Genomic DNA, 22718 nt, shown 5'->3' on the forward strand with positions numbered 1-22718 from the left:
TAGTGAGAAGGAAGAGTTTCTCTCACTAACTGAGCCTGGTGTTAGCATCTCTGCATAAATATTTTTTTTGACAAATCTTTACTTATATATAAACAAAACATTTTAGTCAATATAGCGGGTACTGATGCCTCCAATCTTAACATATCGGTCCGCCTATTATTTTTCAGATTTAAATCTGAGTAAAAATAGTACAGGCGAGCCAGTTTTCGATTTGTAATTGAAAAATAGCCAACATTTGTAAAATTATTGAAAAATAGTCACTATTTTGCTGCAACATAGAAAGTTGCAGCATAATATAGTAGAGATTGGTGCACCTGTATATGAACTTCCAGTATATTATGTTGGAACTCCAACACGCGAAAAGTTCTAGTATAATATATTGGACCGATATATTATACTAAAACTCCAGTATATTATAATGGAGTAGCAGTATATTATACTAGAACTCCATTATATTATACTGGAGTTCCAACATAATATAATGGAGTTCCAGTATATTATGCTGGAATATCTTTTGGATTTTAAACATTGTTTTCGTTCAGATTTATCTTTTATGTGAAAAGTGGCTAAATTTCGATTATTTTTGAAACTGTGCTTATTTTACAATGACCACTTATAAATCTGGCTATTTTTGAATTTCTCCCTAATCTGAGAAGTATATGAAACCCAACCCATCATGGACTAATACCAGGGTTTCTTTTATTTCCCCATCAATATTGTTTTTTAGTCCTAATTTAAACTATTATATAATAAACTTAATTTGTAACTATTGTAGTTAAATTGCTTAATTTTATTTAAATATTTTTGTCAACCGGTTTTCTCTTCATTTCCTTTATTTTTTGTCCTTTTTGTATTTCTTTTGGTTGATGTACATGTTTGCCTGTAAAACAGTACAATTAAATTTGTTACATGATTTGTAGACAAGTGAATTGATTTGATCAAAAAATGATAAAAATATAAATTGAAAATGAGATTTAGCAATTGAAATTGAACAAGATAACAAGTCTGACTACGAGCGCAATGCCTCCGAGGACAAAAGTAAAAGCAATGATAAAGTGTGAATAAAGTTGTTTAATTGAGAGCAAAAGTAAATTATAGCTTATGTTTGTAGAAAATTTTATATGTCCTTATAATGGCTGTTGAGCCTGCTATTTATAGCTTTACCTAGGGAAACAAGATACTAGGATCAAGCTCCTCTTAAAGGATAATAAAAGAGTCATTGATGAATATGTAACGACAGACCATGAATGCAAATATTCTCTGCAACAGTCGTTTATTTTATATTAGAGAATATTCCCTCATTGAATGATATCTAACGGCAAACCCTTGATCTTCTCCCGTTAAATATGCTCCCTTCGGGATTTACTCGATGTCAATTACATTCGTTGTGTCCGGTATTGGTTATTGCCTGACTTGCCTTTTTCTTACCTTCGGTTCCACGTGTCATGCTACCATTCGACCTTCTATTATAAATTAATTTTACCCCGTACAGATAGTCCCCCTACTTTCTGGTAACACTAAGTTGTTGAAGATTCCTTTATTGGGGAGAAAGTTCCTGAACAGTCTCTGACACTTGAAAAGACGTACATCTTCTCGCATTTAATACCTTGAACACGTGTTACCCCATGATTCAACAAATATTTTTGCCAGTTTTCGAGGTAATCATTACCACTATTTTTTGCCATTTATAACTCCCCTTCTATTCATTATTTTTACTTCTTTATTTCCAAAATTTTCACAAGTCTTTCTTCTTCCTTGCATTTGCTTAGAAACTTTTCCATCTCCTCCAACTTTCTTAGCTAAATTGTTGCTGACCTTTTGTTACTATGGCTTATTTCACCTCTCTCTTTGGAAACACTGGTCTTCTCGGCAGAGGCCCAAAGAAAAATAAGTACAAGGAAGCTGATGTTGATTCTAAACCTCCCACTGTAAGAACCATCATACCACAACATCTCAACACTATTAACGACTTTCAAAAGAAGGCCATTTCTGTATCTTCACGGACTTGGAATGTTAGTAGGTATCCCTCCTCCATTCGTCGTTCCAGTATCCTTACTGTGAAGGAGGACTACAATTGCCCCAATCTTGAAATCCTTGCCTCGGATTTGATAAAGCGGGTTACCTTCACCAAGAAGGGTTTTACATATGTCTATACGTTTCCCTTTACCTTGGGTCCATCCTCTCTAGGGTCTAATGAAGGGCTCGGAAGTTTTGTCACCGGTACCAGGTCTGCTTAGCACACGTAAGCCCATAGCTTTGGCGGATGGTAGCTTGCCTTCGCCAACTATGCACGAAGACTAGGGAAATCCTAACCCTTGCACACATGATGAATCTTCACTCTCCCAAAGTTTTACATGTGGGAATACTAAACTTTAGCAAACATGAGCACCACGCTCTTCTCACCGGCGTGGATGATAATAATGATCGTTATGGATGGAACAATTCATCATCACTTCTAGTAAGGACATCATCCCAGCCATAACACTGTCTTTTCCTAGGTCGTGGAATCACTTTTGTAAGTTTTCAATTATTCATTTCCATCATTCGTGAAAAAATTATTTTCTGTTATTGTTGATCTTCTTGTTTCTTTTGTTCTAGCTACCCGATGGGAACCACCACAGGCATAAGGCCTAGACCAGTGGGTTCAGAAAATTCTAGAAATCACGACACTAAAATTCTGTCGTTGAAAGGAAATAGCCCCCAAATATAGGTGAAAGGCCAAAAATTATGGTAAACTGAGTCCTTCTTCCTCTTATCTTTGTACGAACACAGGTAATTTCATAAAAAGGTTGATAATTCCATTTTTTGCTTGATCGAGAACGATGATTCTCATTGCCCTGCCCCCTTCGTTACCTTCAGTCTAGGGGTTCAGACCCTGGGCCTCTTCTATCTCCGACCACTGAGCCAATAACAATCAACACTTCTTCTTCCATCGTTGCTTCTTCACCTTCTACACTGATGGGTGCACGCCCATCGACACCAACTACTCCTTCTCCACCGGCAACAACTACCACTCCCCCATTGGTACCGTCTTAGCAAGAAAGGGGTGCTTCTCCTCCTCGGTCACCCGACTAGGGGAATTTGGGGCACAATTATTCAACCCCTTCCCCAGATCCTTGAGGGAGGAGAAATGCCAGTCTTTCGGTTTCAAAAGAGTGCCACCTTTTTTCCAAGCTGGTGGAGCTTGCAAACTACCTGAATCCATTGGCTTTGGAGAAATAATGGAAGAAAATGTGCTCTCTTTCGGGGGAGTGCCTGGTAAACAATTCCATGCACAACATGGCGCAGGTACCATACTTGTGTCCTCGTATCATCTTTTATATTCACTTGTTTCAATGGAAATCCAACTTTGATATTCTTTTTTGCATGCCAATTTTCTTGCTTTTAAAGGCCTACAAAGGTTTATTCTTGACAAGCAAGGACTCGCTTCCGAGCAGGATCAACTTTTGGCCGAGAGGAACTAATTTGTTGCCCGCCTCCCAGTATTGGAGGCAAAAGCTGCTGAGATGAGCGAGCTTAAGGCTCGGTTGCAGCAGAGTGAGCAAGATAATATGGCCCACAATCAAGAAGCTTTTCAATTGCACGAGAAGTTCCAAGAGCCAAGGCTAAGTGGGCCAAGCTACATGATGATGTGCTTGCTGCTTCCAAGCGCGAGTCTGCCTTGGAGGATCAAATAAATTTGAAGGCAGACTGAAACTCCAAAATCAAGAAAGCCAATGCTGCTCTAGAGAAGAGGGCCAAAATGGAAGATAGGCTTAAGAGAATCATGTAGCAAAATCAGATCCACTTATCTACAACTATTGAGCTTGATTCTCGCCTCGTCGCCATGAGATCCGAAAGGGACGACCTTCAGGCCGAAATTGATAGACTCCAAGAAAAACTCCAGGACTAAGAGGATTCCCTCGTATTTGAGAAGACTTATGCTATATATCATATAAGGAGAAAAACCTTGGAAGAGGCCAAAGCGGGCATTGTCGATATTGATGATTGCATTGTCAAAGCTAGAGAACTGGAGCTAACTACTCTTGAAAATCTTCCCGCTCGGCCCAGTACAACTGACTCTTTGAGCACTAGTTCCGAGTACTCGGGAACTGAAGGGGAGATTGAAGAAAATGAAGATGAAGGTTCAGGACCCGAACCGGTAGTCGATCTGATTTTCTCCATTAGGGAAACATAGATCCCTCTCTCCCTTCGGGCTCCGGCGACAATAATGCATAACTGCTTTTTCTCTTCGTTTTTTCCTTTTTATCATTCACCGAGTTTGGCACTTGATAAATAAATAAGGAATTTTTTCTTAAGTGATATTCCCTTTGCGTTTAATTGATTAAAGCTTCAGGTATATTTTCATCCAATGGCTTTTGATTCCGGGCATACATTCTATTGGAATAAACCCTTTACTATGAGGGTTTCATAAGAGAGGGCCCTCTTATGTCTACAGTGCTTTTGAAGAGGACATTTCTTATGCATTCCGGCACAAGCATTTGAAGTTTGTTTGTTATCTTTCAACAACAACAACAACAACAACAACAACCCAGTATAGTCCCACGTGTGGTGTCTAGGGAGGGTGTAGACATGTGATTTTCGACCCTCCTCAAGATTTTTTATATTTTAGCATGTAAATATCTAGTTTAGGCCTAATATCGTTATTTTAACTAGTTTTGACTCTTTTACTTTATTATGTCACAAAATGAAAATTATAAAAAAACTTTCCTTCATTTTAACTAATTGATATTTATCTATTTACTTTTGATTTATCTTACTTTTCATTATATTTGGAAAATATCAAAAATAGTTTCACATTATAATTTAGTCTATTTAGAAAATTAATTTTGTTTTATAGTATTTTATTTTTAGAAGGAAGAATTATTATTTTTACCCATAATTTTCAGATTTATAGGGCTTAGTTTTGAACTAATTAGAGAAAAAATGTGGCTTGATGCTGAGCCCAATTTCTAAACCACCTTCAGCCCATAATGCCTATAGGCCCAAGACCCTAACCTTCAACATGATACAAAAGAGGACTAACCTAGCTAACCTAGAAAGACCGAGGACAGAGATCTGATCTGCCATTTTTCACGAAGAATAGACCCCCCCACAACCCCCAACGTCTTCTTCTTCAGTATTCACACCCAAAAAACCAAAAAAAAAACCCTAGGAAATCCCTACTTGAAAAATCAGGAGCTAACCTAGAGCTAGACCTGAAGCAGTGCCGCAGAACACACATAGAAGAGACCTCGTCCCCCGCTCGGTGGGTCTTCTGCTAAAGAAGGAAGCATCCATTTCCATGGTTGGCCGCTGAACCAAAAACGACCCCATCTCCACCTTTACACCACCATGAAAGACCCATAAACACCCATATTTTTAGCCATTTACAGCCATAAACACGACCTCCCCCACCTGAATTCTTTCTTCTTCGACAAAGAGGAACAATCCAACTAAATAAACCACAGAAGGTCAATGGGTTGCTTCGAATATACAGGGCAAGAAAACTATCATGTCTGGTTCTGAGAAGTTTGAGGAAGGCATAAAGAGTTTGAAAGTTGATTGTGATTATGCGTCTGAAACCTTTTGCGTTTGATGTTGTTCGTTTGCAAATCCGAGGTGCCGATTCGAGGTCCGTTGTTGAATTTTGTCGCGGTTCGGCAAGTTTTGAGGTCTGGATTGTAGTTCCGTCGAGGTTTTCATTTTGGTCCAGTGATTAATTTCGTTTTTTTGTGTGTGAAGATTCAGTGTAAGATTCACTTTCTTTCATTTGGTTTTGTTCTGATTACATGTTTCTGACTATGTGTTTTGTTTCTTCAGTAACCTGTGTGAAGAGTAGTGTTTTTCTTCGATTATTTGTTCTGATTTAGCTGTAGAATTTCTCTGTTAGAAGGTGTATAAATTGTATATTTTGTGAAAGTAGGAAGTTTTCCTAACTTAGTTGAATAGCGTGGAAGTAAAGTTAGTCCTAAACCATAGGATAAATTAATTTATGAATCTGTTAGTATGCTTTTAGACTCACTTTTAATCTATTATTGTGATTGTGTACACGTTAGCGTGACATAGTTACGATTCTAGAAATTAAAATCGGGGTATGCGTTCGCGCAACTTTGGGTGAAATAATCTTATTAATTAATAAAGCGTTATCAATTGTGGACACGTTCGCGTGATATGATTTTTGACGCACCAAACAAATAGGTACACGTGTGCGTGACCTGTTTTAAGATAATTTCTTAATCAAAAAAGGCAAATGCGCATAGGTTCTAAAATGAGTAATTAGACAATTTGATTAAGCCAAGTATGATCAAAGCGACCGTGCAAAAACCATGGAACCCACGAATGCCGAACATCTTCTCTCGGGTTAACAGAATTTCTTACTCGGATCTCTGTGTTCGCAGACCATAAATAAGAGTCAACTTCCTCGATTCGGGATTTTAAACCGGTGACTTGGGATACCATAAATTATCTCAAGTGGCGACTCTAATATCTAAATAAAATAATCCCGTTTCGATTGTCACTTAAATTGGAAACACTCCCTTATACCCCTCCTGGGTAGTAAAAAGAAAGTGTGACAGCTCTGGCGACTCTGCTGGGAGAAGAACCTAGAATCTCTGGTTTAGGGTTCAAGAATTTGAGCTTTTTAATATGACTTTATTTGGCTTTATTTATTGTTAATATTACTGTATTTTGTGAACCTTTTGTGCTAATTGTTGTTTATTTACAATTTCGATATTATTGAATTGTATTAAAATGCCTTCTTACGTCACCCCTCTGAGTCTTCTAAAAATGGTGCACACATTCGCATGACCTACTTTTTCTGTTAGAAGTTATACCAAATAGAACGAGGCTGGGCTAGCAACAAGGCCGGGTAGACTTTCGTGCTCCCGGTATGTTGCCCTCTCTTCGGCTTGAGTTGTCCGCTCGGGTAAGCCAGGTCTAGAACACAACCCCTGGTTTAAACCTATAATAACATAACCTCATGCCGGATACCTCGTAGGAACGTTTGTTTGCATTACATGCATTTGACTTAGGGGACTCAACAAAGGGGTTGGGTCCGTCTAGGGCAAGTGTACCCAAAAATAAAGACCATCCTGATGCATGTGCTACATATTGCATTTCTTCAAGAGTAAAAGGAGTCATTTGGCGGACCAATGATGGTTGAGGATAAATGAAAAAAAGGTGAAGTGTAAACAATAAAGCAAGTAGGGCCCAATTATTTTTTCTTTCACATTTGTTTTAAGAAAAAGACAAAACAAAAGACAAAAAAATTGAAAAAATCCAAAAAGAGTTTGCACTTTCCCATTATTTTTCAAAAAAAAGACAAAAAATATGTTTTCTCTAAATTAGCTGTTTCTTTTAATTCTCGCCCATATCCAATCTGCCCGAACTACGCGAACCTGATTGTCGACTCTCGGGGCGGGATACGTAGGCAACCCACATAGGGTCCGGTCTTCTAGTGAGTCTTAGGTTCTTGGCTTCGCGGGGTCTTAGCCAAATCTTGCATTTTTAGCCACTTTTAGCCACATAGGTTAATTGTAGAAGAATAGTCCCAATAATGTCTTGCATGTGTCCAACAGGAAGGGTTATTGTCTCACATAGCGTTCTAGGTCTTTAACTTTATTTGCTCTTAATTTTCTCATATAGGCCTACTTACCGGAGTTTGAGCATGTCAGACACCCCAGGACCATCCAGTCAGGATCACTCATTCAGGAGTTGCTTGTTGTAAATTGTGTGAATTGAGTTGTATCATTGGACTCCACTGTTGAAATATTTAGAGTTCAAGTTGAAATTCTATTGTCAAACTTCTTAATGCTGATGAAAGTTCTGTTGGGATCAGTCTTGATTGTGGGAGCATTGTTTTGTGATTTTAATTCAATCTATGAGCTATATTTGTAGGGCAATGTTTGAAAGTAAATCCTGCATTGTACACCAGTTATCTTTACGCTAAGACTTTCAAGTTCTAAAGCTTGTTTTGTTGAAGTTTGCCACTATTTGTGGAGAAGTTTTTGGAGTGAATTGATAGCTGAAAGTCTCCTAGTTTGAACTTGTTACCACCGGTTTCTAATAGTTGTCATTGAGTTTAATAGAGGGGCTTCAGTTGGACTAGAGATTGGGCAACTTGAATTGTGATTTGGTTGAGCATATAGTAAGCTAAATTTGCCAAAAATTTGTGTTAGTTGAGATTGTGCTTGAGTTCAGCAGTGATAGTCGAAATCTGGTTTTTACTACTAAAATGTTCTCCTTGTTGAATTGAGTGCTCTTGTTACATAACCTATTGTCCAGTTGGTTAGAATATGCTCATAGAAGTTGAAGGTTTGCTGGGCAATAATTTGCTGCTAGTTTCCTATTGCTGTAAAGAATTTCGTGCTTGATGCCCGCAGTCCTGTATTGTTCAGTTTCTGCTCAACAGTGTATTATCATCTAATGGCTTTCTTCTTAGCTCTGACAGTACAATTAGGTGGATTGTAACGTATTGACTTAGATTATTCTTCTACTTGGAGTGGTTTAATCTTTTAGTTGCTGCAGTCTTTTACATTGCAACATGTCTGGAGTTAGTTTTTCTAGCGTCCAAGTTCTCAAATTGGATGCACAATGGGCTTTTATACAAGTATTATTATACGTGTTTATTCAACATGTTTTAGCTGTAAATGTTGATCTCTACATGGTTGATCTTTTCCTAAGCAGCTGGAAAATTGAGAAGAACAACAGAATATTGGTGAAAATCTATATCTATACTGTGCTAAGTTTTGCATTTATCAACAAGGTTGCCATAGTTAGGAAAGAACAATGAGCTACCAGTAAGGTAAGATTTCCGCACTTCTTTTGTGGATTGATATTACTGCAGTTTTTCTGACCAGTTGAGGGAATTTGGCACAAGTTTTAGCTTCAGTTAACTCACCTGCAATGCTTCAGTTTATATGCCAACAATACACTACTGAAATTCAGGTTTTGAGCAGTCTTTTGAAAGCAAATTCTGCACTGTTCAGCTGCACATTGTCTGCACTTTGTGGTTATTCTGGTTGAAGCTGCTGCATATCTGTGCACAACCTACTAACTATGATCACTGTGAGAAGGGGCGTTAGATGATGTACAGAATTATATTTTTGTGAACATTTGTCACGTTAGTGATCATTATTGCTATATTCCATGTGTTAGAGTTGACTCGATTTCAGCTTTTACACAGAAGCACAAGTTAGTCTTTTTGTCTCTGTTATCATTTTTATATCTTTTCAAAATCCTTTTTGGTCATCATCTTTTGGTTGTAATTTGTAACAAATTGCAGTTGAGATGCTGATAATTGTTAGACGCATTAATCAGTTGTTGTTTTTAAAAACAAAACTAAAAAACTATAAAAAAAGAAAGAAAGAGATTTTGCGTTTCTATATTTCCGTTAGAAGTTTTCTTTAGAATGCTAATTCTAGGAATTAAAAAAAATTCATTTGAGGTGGTTTTCTTTAGAAAATTAATATTTATAACTCAAAATAAAAAATGATTTTTATATTTCCTTTAGTATATTTGTCACGACCCTAAATACTAGTCGTGATAGCGCCTATCACATTACTAGACAAGCCAACCAATCAATGAATCACAACCCTTTTTCCTTTAACAACAAGCCATTTTCTAACACAGGTTTCAGATACTCAATTCCATTATAAACGTTTAAAGCAATAGGAAATATGCGGAAGTTAAATAACAGGAAACTACACAGTCCCATAATCTGGTGTTACGAGTCTAGAGCCTCTAAATGTACAAGTCTGACTATCTAATACATAACAAGTCTAAAATGCGGGAAAAACAAGAATAAGAGAAAGAAAGCAAGGCTGCTGACGCCATGCAGCTACCTTGCAGTCTCCGACAAACTCTAACAATGCTAAGGACCCTCACTCTGTCGCTCGGGCAACTGGATCTGCACATAAGGTGCAGAGAGTAACGTGAGTACGCCAATTCAGTAAGTAATTAAAGTAAATAAGGTTTGAAAGTAGTGACGAACAATTAAAAATCATATAACTGAAGGAAATAATAGAATAACATGTCAATTTCACAGTTTAAAACCAGTTTCGTCGAAACCAAATCATCAAATTTCAGTTTAAACACTTGAAATCATATGCTTGGCAACTTTTCCAACAGAGGCTTATTTTAAAGAAGAGTGAAATCAGTAAGAATATCATAATTGGGCCCTTTGGGTAAGGTATCACTCAGAATATGGCCTCTCGGGCAGCCTCTCAGTCACTCGTGACTCAACTCTCGTCACTCAATACTTGCTCTCAGCACTCAGGCTTATTAATACCTCATAGTAATAGAAATCATAGTAACCGCTGCGGCATGCAGCCCGATCCGTAATTTATAGTCGACTATGCTCACTAGGGGTGTACAAACTCCGGAGGGGCTCCTATAGCCCAAACGTCATATCGATGCGGCGCGCAGCCCGATCCAATACATATGTTGTTGCGGCCTGCATCCCGATCCAATATATATATCACTGCGACGTGCAGCCCGATCCAATATATATATCACTGCGGCGTGCAGCCTGATCCATAATATATATACATACAATATCCTCACTATTAGTTTCTCAATCTCTCTCAGTCATTAACCTCATAGCCTCCCGGGCACAACAATAGAAATTAGGGAACTCAGCCCAAACAGTCCTCACAATTAGAAGTGGAGTGATAAAACCAGTTTTAAATATTTAAACAGGTAAAACATGACTGAGGATATGCTTTCAACAAGTAAAGTGAGGAAAAACAGTAAAAATGCCCCTAAGGGTCTTTACAGGTCGGCGCAAGGCCCCAAACACGACTTACAACCCATAATATAGTATAAATAGCTAAAGTACGGAATATCATAAGGCTCCAAATCAAATACGCTTTAATAGTCGCTATGGGACAGACCAAGTCACAATCCCTACCGGTGCATGCCCACACGCTTGTTACCTAGCATGTGCGTCACCACATTTATCAAAACAAGTCAAATACCAGGGTTTGAACCCTCATTTCCAGATTTACAAAGGTTACTTACCTCAAACCGGTGAAAATACTACTCCGCGTCACCTTTTCCTCTCGAATCGACCTCCACTTGCATCGAATATATCCAAAATCAGAATCACAACGTCAAAATATGCTAAGGGAACGAAGCCCAAGCAAAAACAATCAAATAATAACAAAAATCCCGAAATTACCAAAACCAGACCCCCGAGCCCACATCTCGAAACTCGATAAAAATCACATCAACGAAATCCTTATCCTCCCATGAGTCTATACATATCAAGAACACTGAAATCGGAGTCCAAATGACCCCTCAAATCCCCATTTAAAGGTCTCTTAATCTCAAGCCCTAATCCCCAATTTTTCTTCCTTAATCTCCGCTAAAACCATGATTAAATAATGGAAAAATGATCTTAAACCCAAGTAATTAAGCTTAGTGAACTTACCCAACTGATATCCTTTGATTCTTCTCAAAATCCTATGCCTTAGCCTCTTTCCCGTCTTTAAAAATGGAGCATTTTGCAAAAATTCGCGAAGAAAACAATATATACCTTCTGGCCAGGGATTTTCGCATCTGCGATCCCATAGTCGCTTTTGCGATACCGCATATGCAGTTTTTCCTCTGCTTTTGAGGAAATCACTTAAGCTCCCCTTTTTGCATCTGCAGTCAACTTTCCGCATCTGCGCCATCGCAGATGCGGTACTCCAACCGCTTCTGCGGTTCCTGACACTTCTCCAAATTCCGCTTCTGCGGTCAGCCTTCCGCTTATGCGGCGTCACACCTATGGTCCCCAATCCGCAGGTGCGGAAATACCAGAAGCAGCAACTTCAGCAGCTATAACAAAGTCCAAACTTCTCCGTTAACAATCCGAAATCACCCCGAGGCCCTCGGGACCTAACCAAAAGCAAAAACATATCCTAATACCGTATTCAAACTTTTACCAATCTTCAAAACCTCGAACAACATCGAATCAACCTAAACACATCAGATTCAAGCCAAATTTTCTAAAATCTTCCGAATTTCGCTTTAGATAAAAAACCCAACCAAACCACGTCTGAATGACCTGAAATTTTGCACGCACATCCCAAATGACTCAACGGAACTACTGCAACACTTGTAATTCCATTCCGACCACTATATCAAAATCTCACCCACTAACCGGGAATCGTCAAAATATCAACTTCGTCAATTCAAGCTTAAATCTACTCCGAACCTCCGAAACTCATTACAATCATCCTCCTAAGTCATAAATCACCTCTCAAAGCTAACCGAACCATAGGAACTCACATCCGAGCCATCTAACACATAAATCAATATCCGGTTGACTTTTCCAACTTAAGCTTCCTTAAAAGAGACTAATTGTCTCAAACCATACCAAAATCATTCCGAATTTGATCCGACCAACCTGATACCTCAAAACATGGATAACGAAGCATAAAGAAGCAGAAATGGGGGAAATGGAGTGGTAACTCATGAGACGACTGGCCGGGTCGTCACAATATTGATACTAAAAATTCAAACAAAAAAAAAACAAAAAAAGAATTTTCATTTGATACCTCTTTAGAAGTTTTCTTTAAGATATCAATTCCAAAAATCAAAAAAAGATTTTCTTTTGAGGTTCTTCTTTAGGAAATAATAAAAACAGAAAAAAGTATTCTTTTTATTTTCACTAGAACGTTAGGACATTATATATAGAAACAAAAAAGCATACTTTATCGTTTGTTTAATCTTTAGAATTTTTCCCTTAGGTAATCAAAACTGAAATCCAAAAATATATATATTTTTTATTTCTCGTCTCAAAATCTTTCTTCAGGATATCAAATGAAAATTCAAAATATTTTTCTTTGGTTTATTCTTTAGATTTCCTTCCTAAGAAAAGAAACAAAAAATATTTTTCTCTTCTAGGTTGTTTTCCTTAATAATTTATCATAGATTATCTGTTTCAAAAAATATATGCTCGTTTAAGATTGAGTTTAGAATAGAATATAGAACATTAAGTCTATAAAATTCAAAAAAAAAAATATTTGCTTCTTTTATTTCTCTTTTCTCATAAGAATAGTCATTAAAGTAAAAAAAGAAAAAGAGAACGTTAGTTTGTTTACTTTATTCCCGATATTCCTGAACTACGTAAAGATCTGATTCATGCGGCGTCATGATACGTAGGAAACCTACATAGGGTTCGATCGAATCATTTTTTTTATTAATTAAAAAACAAAAAAAAAAGAAAAAAAAAGAAGAATGAAGTTGTGGGACGTGAGAAATGAGAGTAAAGAAATGAGCGATAAGTAGAAGAAAAAAAGAGGAAGGAAAATGGGCAAGCCAAGAAGTGCTAGAAAAGAAAGAAAAGAGAAGATTGAAATGAATAAATATTGGGATGATTCCAAGTGACCTTGTGACCCTCGAAGTCATTCTAGAACCGTTAATTATTGCTAGGTGCATTGCACGCAATGTGATATTTTTAGCTATTAAATGCCCTAATGCTAACAGGATGACCCCATTTTGTTCCTTTTGTTATCTTCATTGAGCAGAAGGGTGGTTGGTTTGTGATTTTTAAGTAACTCATCCATACAACACAAGGTCAAAGAGCAAGGTAGCCATGACTAGCAAAGACTTGGACACAGGGGTTATTGATCCGCCTAAGGAGATTGTTGAGTCAGAATCTGAGTTGAAAGAAGAAGTCTTAAGGTTGAAAGGACAAATAGCCAAAATATACCAAGCCTAGATTAGTAGGCGTCCTCCATCATTATTTTCCACTAACTACCCTGAAAGCCTTGTCACCATTCCGCCACTGTCACAAATCCAAATTCCCACTGCAGATGATATCTGCCCACAACCTTTTCACACTCCACCCACCAAAATCACCTCATATCTCGCTCCTTTGACCACTAATGTTTTTATAGCTCATCCACCAGCTACCTTTCCTCGATCCTCTAGCGAGACTCTGTTCACAATCCCCTATGCCCCACATTGTGCTCTAGAACCAACTTTCAAGGTCTCTGATCCATACTCTCACACTTCTAATTTTGAACCTCCCGGTAAAACTGAAAAGCTTGTTAAGATGGTGGAGCAAGATGAGATATCCAGGAAGGTGAAAATCTTAGAGCAGTCTTTAAGAACACATGCAAGGAATAGGGAGCCAGATGACCGTGTCTTACAAAGACTTGTGCTTATGTCTCGGCATCATATTGCCTGCTGGGCTTAAGATGCCAAAGTTTGATTTGTATGACGAGCATGGAAATTCAGTAGCCTATCTGAGGTGTTATTGAAACAAAATGAGAGGTGTTGGCAGGAAAGATGAGTTGTTAATGGTGCATTTTAGTGAGAGACTGACTAGGGCAGCCTTGGAATGGCATACTCATCAAGATGGTAGTAAGTGGCATGCATGAGGTGGACATGGCTCAAGATTTTGTTCGGCACTATCAGTACAATGTAGACATTATCCCAGACCGCTCCTCCCTATCTCAGATGGAAAATAAACCCAAGGAAGGCTTTAGGGAGTTTTGGTTCAGATGGAACGAACAAGTTGCTCGAGTCAGTTCTCTGATTAGTAGGAAAAGATGTTGTTGAGCCCCGCCAATGACATGATCCAGTGGGCATTCCTACTAAACGCTTTCAGCCTCAATACCGACCCCATGAACATCCCCAAACTTCACATAATCCACCCCAGCATTATCCTCCGGACAACATCCGGCCATCTGTCCAACCGCTAGGTCACTCCCTAGGGTGAGCACGACATCCCAAAGTTCTCGTGTGCCTTCACAGCATTTTCGAGCATCCAACAACCCTAGAAAACTAGGGCATGGAGGGAAACAAAGGCAAAGAAATAGTTTCACGCCAATCGATAATCCTATACAAGCCTATTTGAAAAGTTAAAACACTCTAGCCTGATTGAGCCGCTCCTCGCTATACTCCGGACCCATATGCAAAAGGTTTTGATCCTACTGTTCGGTGCATGTACCACTCTAATGTCCAAAGTCATAGCATTGAAGATTGTCGTGCTTTGAAAAGGGAAATAGAAAGAATGATTCAAGGGATGATTGTGATCCAGGATAGTGACACCCAATATATCGCGCAAAATCCTTTACCTGCACATGATGATGCACACATTGTGGGGATGATGCATGGTGACAAGGAGCATGAGAATTCTCTTGAGAACTTGCTGACTGAAGTTAATGATATTGAAATTGGTAATGGTCATGGTAATATTGATGTGGAACTCAATGGCTAAGATGTCAAGCTTGGTAATTGGAAAGACGCTCCTTTCTTGGTTAGCCTGGGAGGAGTCTTGGTGGTTCATTTCTGTTGTCCGGGTTATTTTAGGGTTGTAATCTGGATATTGTCTTGTGCCTCAAACCTTTCTATCCTTTTTATTTTGTCTAGTTCGTTCAGTCGTAGTAACTTGTTTAGTGTTATCTAGGTTTGTTCCAGGGTTGTAACCCTAGTTTAGTTTGCTTGTTTTGTTGTTCAAATCCTTTCACCGTCTGTCTAATGCAATTTTCTGTTTTCTGTTATTTGTAGTCATTTTTTGTTGCGTCCTCTTTGTATGCGGCGAAATCAAAAGACTTGATTTCTCGCTGTCGAGACATTTCGGAAGCATGCCTCGGGACCCCGACGGCGGGAGGCCGTGACCGAGTTCCCGACTTCGGGGCTCATCGATACCCGACTCCGACGAAATGAAGACCGAAGCCAGGACAGAGGGGGAAGCCCCCAAGGCACATGGCTACGTCTGACAAGACTGGCCTATCCAGAGTTTATGCTGAGGCATCACGTCAAGCCATCCCATCTCCGGACTTTATAATTAATCTCCACATACTTGTAGCCAAGTCTCTCCTCCTATATAAAGGGGACTCACCATATCTTGTAAAGGGCTGATGTTGCTCCATTTCTCCACAAATGCAATAATATCTCTCTCTCTCTCTCTTTTTTCTCCTATTTTGCTTGTTCTCGCTGGCCCGAGGCTGCTTTAATATCTATTGTCTTCTTACTTGTTTCATGCTATACTATGCAACACTGGCCATAAAGAGCCTCGCTTGATCGCATCCTTAATTTTTATCCTATTCCCGGTTGCCCCTGATAGCTCGAGCCTGATTTGAATCCAGACCCCGAGGTCCTTATCGACTCGCTTTGCATCCGGGCAATAGGCCCCTTCGGTTTGATTACTGTCTCGTTTTAGCTCGCATTTCATCATTATACCACATGCTCTTAGCATCAACTGCTCTAACAACTAGCTCAGGAATAGATCACATATTTTTAGAATCCTATTAACAAATTTGATTGTTATTACCATTTTCACAGTAAATAGTTTGGCGCCCACCGTGGGGCTAAAAATAATAGTGATTATTTTCTTGCTAGTTTCGTCACACAAACACACATTATCTTTCACATCTTTTCTTGTCCAAGATCTTTGATTTTAGGTTAATGTCCGGCTCGGTAAACAAAATCGAGAACGACTACCCCGAAAATCATGGCGAAAACAACATGGCTGCTCCAGAGGTTGGAGCGACACCGCAGGACCCCGATAACGCATTCGGATCGATTCAAGCGGACGCGGGCTTGCAAGGCGCGCAATAGGTCGACGAAGCCTCGCGCAGCAATGATAGCATACAACGCATTGACTGACAGAAAGCTCAGAAAACCCTGGCTCGGGCAGAACAAAAAGTCAGTCTTCATGTTATTTTCGAAATATTGCAGGTACGGTAGTTGGCTATCGCTCAGCTGCAAAGTCGCTCGGAGACTCCCAATGTAGTAGCTCCAGAAACATCTCCTTACGATGAGCTAGTACCCGAGAGATCAAGTAACGACAGATCGGGAACTAACCCCGCCGCAGTGAGGATGCTTGGGAATCCCTTTGAAAGGATCAAATTAGGTTCGTGGAAGCTCTTACAGCAACCGTCTCCCGAGGAAACGGTCCCGGGACTCGCTTCACAGAAATCAGGAACGCCGAAACCCCTTAGGCGCGTTAGGACCTCAGATCCCTACGGGCACACCACCACTTACGTGTGCTCAATCAAAGGCAGCGACCTCCAAGATGAAGAGTTTGAACCCGTCTCGTTGAGGAAGTTCGAAGAAACTCTCTAGAAAGAAACCATGACGCATTGCCACTGCCTGGCACCTGACCTCACAGACTCGTTTACCATACCGGTGTGGTCCCCCATAGAAGCACGCGCCAATGCCATCAAAGCAGTACCGAGAGGGCCCGATACCCCTAGGGTCGAACGAAGAAGAAATGAAATACCGGGGGAAGCCGCACCCCATTCCCCGATAGGACGAATGAGATCGCTCCCAGTTTCGGATGATCGGGCAACACAGGCCTTCACCCGAAGCCTGAACAAAGCATGCCTGATGACTTCGGGTCATTTCAAGCAAAACCTGATCAGATATCCAGCCGAGGTCTGGTTGGATGCCCACACCCGGCACCAGCCACAAACCGGGGCCGTGGACAACCGTCCGGGAACCTCCTCAGGTTTGGTATATCCAAGCAGACTCCCGACAAAGAAGATGATGCCAAACGGATAGAGATATCATCCATGTGTTGCGAATGGAAGGAACGACTCGAGATACAACCTACCTCGCAACAACCGGGGAATATACCCAAAGGACACCCTTGCATCCAAGGAAAGGGACGCCGAGACTTCGCCTCGGCCTCGTATTAACGCGTTGGTAACCCCCTCTCTCATTTGACCTATTTCAAATAAAACATGTGTTCATGAGTATAGGTGGTTTGATCAATTATACCAACGATGTCAGGCCAAAGCCAATGGGGCAGTTCGGACTAACGAGCCAAATCGCTCCCATATCTCGAACCTTTGATGGATTCCAGACGCCGATCGCCACAACAATTAGGAAGGCCACTCCCTCTATACAACACGCCTAAGCTCAGGCTGGAATGCCGATCCCACAAAACATGGACGTTCCATTCAAATTACAGCAGGCACACCGCCCGGAGGCGACTTCGACCACAATCCGCCAAAGGGATGAAACTCCACGACAGAGGTGGGACTAAAGTATTCGACAAAGAGCTACACGCGGCGAGAGGAAATCCCTCACCATATGACCTATCGCCGGCACCAATGCCTCCACCCTCGAAGGGATCAGAGGGTAAGCAGAACCACATCTTCGGCCAAGCCTGGTTGAACATAACAGAAGAATGTATTAGGGCTCACGCCTCGAAACATCACCTACACATCCCGCAGCAGGGAAGAACTACTCTACTCCATTGTTGTTTCTTTTCTTTTGCTAACCTATATGCAAGCAGTCAGCCAAGGCATTCATAAGTTCTAACTCCGCTCGGAGATCCGAGGCCTCTGTGGGGCCCGCCGTGCTCTCTTCCCTCGACCGGACTTCCAACCTAAAGAGGGTCCCGCCGAAAAGATTATTAGCAGAGCAGCATACCCCCCAGAAGAGGATCCGACCAAATTGTGGGCCTTTCTTCTACAGTCAAGCTTAAACAAACTCGTTGTGACGTTCTCTTAAAGTCACTGTCTCCCGGAAGGGCCAGTAAATGGTAGGCTAAGTTTCAAAACAGAATCATGTAAATGGATTAGATGATCAGAGGAGCCACACCCATGCGGGCCAAGCTCACAGAAACGAGCCAACATGTATTTACAGCGTATATTTATGCCAACAATAAAGAATATCTTTTCGGCATTTTGTACTTCCAAAAAGGCGATTTCAACATACTCGCAGCAAATGATTCTCCATCGAATTCGTCCCGATATACTCAGAGACTTAGCATCATCAATTCGACAACTTACGCGACCGTAGGGTCGAAACTCCGAGATCATCAAACCCCTACAAGGAAACTCCGAGCTCACGAGAAGAGGTCTTCAAGCTCAAACAAACTCAATGACTCGGAGACTGCCGTTAATCGCCATATGCTGGAAAACCCGAAACTGTAAGACCCCTAGCGGGCAGCCTCAGGGTAACCAGATCTATTCTACATGACAAACTGTAAGACCTCAACAGGCATGACAAACTGTAAGACCTCAATAGGCATGGCAAACTGTAATATCTCAACAAGCATGAAAATCCCGAAGTTTAGGCTGTACTTCGTATTTGTAAGAATCCCTAAAGGGCATACCCTCGATGTAGATGCCTAAACTATCACTTGGGATTAAAAATGGCTACAGCCAAACGCATATGACTACGGTCAAAACGGCTGATACAACCAAAATAACGCGACTCAGGGACGCCCGACTGTCGCTAAAATCGCAGGCCACTACTCCGAATACACTTCGGAAAGAACCGATTAAAATAGGCTTCCCTAAATAGGCAAAACGAGCTCTGACCATGTCATCTCCAAACTGCAAGAGCATCGATCTACTCGACCTACGACTATGAACCTTACGAGGTGCTTGAAACATCGCCGAAAATGACTTGAAATCAAGGTTCCTCTGGAACCGACGACGGGTGAGGCAAAAATACTCTAAAAAGACCTTAACGAGCGGAAACAAAGCCTACAAAAAAGCCCACATGCAAAAATACTGTAATAGCCATTGTTGCTAGCTAAGCAAGCCTACGGGCCTCATATTGAAAGGTCTCTACGACCAAACAGCGTAAGAGCCATTGTCGCCAGCTAAACATTTTGACAACTTGAGGATTAAAATGAGCTCGAATCGTAACCCGATTCGGAGATCGGATCCAAAATAGTTAACTATGCAAGCCTCTGGTCCACATACTGAAAGGTCTCAACGACCAAACGACATAAAGTGCCACTGTCGCTGGCCAGGAAATCGAGGAAATTTAAGGGTCGATTATAGTTCGAATTGCAACGCGACTAGGAGACTGGACCCTAAAACTGCAATACGCCTAAGGGTATGGCATATGTGCCACTATCGCCGGCCAGGAAATTGAGGAAATTTAAGGGTTGATTACAGCTCAAATCGCAATGCGACTCGGAGACTGGATCCGAAAACTGCAAACGCCTAAGGGCATGACATAAGTGCCACTATCGCTGGCCGAGTAAACCTCTGGGCTACGTGCCCGCAAGGTCGCTTCGACCCAGAGCACAAAGGGCCATCATCATCCACCCATGCAGGCAGGGAAGAGCTTGAGGGTCAATTGAAGCTCCATCACAATGCGACTCGAAGAATAGACCCAAAACAGTTGGAACGGCAAATGCCCAAGGGCAAGAGATAAAAACGATTACTACCTGCCCGTACGGGCACAAAAAATTTGAGGACAAGAAGGCTCGAGCCGAATCCCGACTCGGAGACTAAGCCTAAACAACTGGGCCAAGCACGGAGGCCCCAGCACCAACTCGCGCCAATGATCGCACTTAAAAGCCCCCGGGTGTGTCCAATCCGTTCTGGACCTATGAGGATCTCGCCAAACACCAAAACTAGCCTGCCCGATCGAAAGCAACAACAGAAAAAGGCATGCCCTACGTACATCAGAGACAAAGCGACAAAATGGCAATCTCTAGTGCGACTAAACAACAAAGTCTACACCTTGTGCTAAAGGGCTACATCTTGTCAAACTCGCCCTCCGCAACGTCTATAAGAAGTGACCGAGCGTCACGCTCATCCGCCCTCACTCGAGCTATTTCCTGTAAGAGAACGAAGCCCCTTGCACCGACCTCCTCGAGTACCTCTCTTTGGGATTTACAACGAACATATTCCTCGATCCTCTTCTCCCGGCCGAGGGCTCACTTCAGTTCAGTTTGGGCATCAACAACATTCTTCATACGAATCGCCATCTCACGATCAGCCTTGGTTTGGCTTAATGCCGCTTCTGCCCGGGCATCAATTATCTCAGCTCTAACCTTCGAGAGATCAGATTTATGTTTCCCAATCATATCCTCTTGAACTTTGGCGCTGTCATAAGTCAAGCGGAGTTGGACCTCGAAGGCAGGAACCTTGGCCGAGGCACTCATCTCCTCCAAAGTTTGAGCCTGCACTTGAGCTTTTAGCTCCCCGCAAGCAACTCTGACTCGGTTGATGTCGCCTTTGAGGTACTCCAAGGCCTCCACCTTTCTTTGCAACTAATACGACAAAAGGGGTTAGCCCTAATGTTAGAAAGGAACAAAACATGTACTACCGGAAGTTACCTATTCCATCAAATAGCTCTCATAGTTTGAGCCCCGGTACGTCTCATATCGCCAATGCTTTAGCTCAACTTCCTTCTCCTCACTAAGGATCCTAAAGGATTCGCCCTCATCCAGAATTTTCTGAAGCTTGGCCCCTTGACGGAGCAGCTCAGACCTAAGCCTATCACAGGCCTGCACAAGGAAGGTTCAATAGAGGGAGAAGGACACAGGGCACAGGGAAACTGTACATAAACTCACCACAAAGTGAAACCGACAGACTTCCTCAAAGTCGGAACATACTCCTGTTGATCTTGCCCCCACGCCCCCAGAAGAATCGACCTCAGGCATGGCGTATCCGCTCAAAGGAACCGCCGGCAGGGAATAAGGCACTCCAGGAGCAGCGGACCCGGGTGACGCCCTTTCCTCAGAAATGTGAGCCCTACCAGCACCACTAAAGGCTCCATCACACCGCGGGTGCATCATCCTAAGGAACTGCCTGATATTTGAAAATGGCAAATCCATCACAAATGGAAGGGTAAATATTATATCAAGTATACAAAGGCAAGGCAAAGGCAACATACACACATACCTTGGTACTGCGCTCCCTATCCGGTACGAAGTACAGCTCGCCACCTGTGTTCGTCGCAGGACAAATTGGTCACCAGCTTCCGGACCCAGCCGGGCAGATCATGGACTTCACCTGGCGTCCACGAGGTTGTTGCAACTATAGAGACAACATTATTACTCAGCTAATTTTTGCTATAGGCAAAATCTGAAAAAGTTCCAAACGCCTCACTCACGTGCATAATTCCACCCTTCAAGATATAGCAAAAATTCCACAGGGATAATGTCAGTCGTCCGGACTCGGATAAACCAACTGGCCCACTCTCGACCCCACTCTCCTCGTCATCAATAATAAAGGGCGTGGACGAACGACACCTCAGAGTTAGCAGGCCTCGATGATGAAAGGGCCGATATAGCCTGACAAAGTGATCAAGCATGAATTCAAGCCCGACCTTATCCGTGAAGAATCTCATCATCAACGTCATTCGCCAAAACGATGGATGAATCTGTGCCAGGGTAACCCGATACTTCAAGAAAAAATCAAGCATAACCCTATAAGGGGGGCCAAATGCGAAAGGGAATAGGTATACGCTCAAGAATCCATTGGTGTAGTCCGCAAAGCCCTCATCTGGGGAAAGCACCTGCAGTGTTATCCCCTCGCTCCACCCGCAGTATCTCATCGCCATCTCAAGGTGTTCCTCTCTTATCACGGGCACCGTCTCCAGAGTGAACTCCCTTGGTTCCTGAGCACCGGGAGCAGCACCCCCCATCCTCTGCCGGATCGGCCCCAAAGTGGTTTCCATGACTATGGTGAAACTAATAGGTCAAAGCAAGGGCGCGCACCAACACCTTTTACGCCTAAAGAGATGAAATACCCTGTGCCAAAGCAGAAAAGCGGCTATCATAAAATAGTGAAGTCTCGCGAAAAAATCGAAGCCGCCACACATATATGCGAGAAGCGGCAATGACTCGCCTGCCTGAGACGAGCCCCGGGAAGCCAATAGCCTCGGTACGGATTGACGGGTCAATACCCGATCTAGAAAGCATCCTCTAATGAGAAGTCAAGACTCGAGGGGCCGTTCGTATTATCTCCGAGCTCAAGATAACACTCTGCATCAAGAACCCCCGGCCTAAAGAAGTCGGACTTTGAGAAGTTTTA

At 41.7% G+C, this 22718-nt stretch overlaps 1 long non-coding RNA gene across 2 annotated transcripts; it reads left to right on the forward strand.

The window, feature by feature from the left end:
* Positions 1–5044: 5044 nt before the first annotated feature.
* Positions 5045–9191, forward strand: LOC107779165 (uncharacterized). Of its 2 annotated transcripts, none has more exons than XR_001646560.2 (2): positions 5045–5731; positions 8668–9191. It is a non-coding gene; the product is annotated as an uncharacterized LOC107779165 (long non-coding RNA). The 2 variants fall into 2 exon arrangements; XR_012696731.1 differs by having other exon boundaries at positions 5045–5654.
* The last annotated feature ends 13527 nt before the right edge of the window (positions 9192–22718 follow it).

The sequence above is a fragment of the Nicotiana tabacum genome, chromosome 11 (genome assembly GCF_000715075.1).
Source record: "Nicotiana tabacum cultivar K326 chromosome 11, ASM71507v2, whole genome shotgun sequence".
Taxonomy (NCBI): Eukaryota; Viridiplantae; Streptophyta; class Magnoliopsida; order Solanales; family Solanaceae; genus Nicotiana; species Nicotiana tabacum.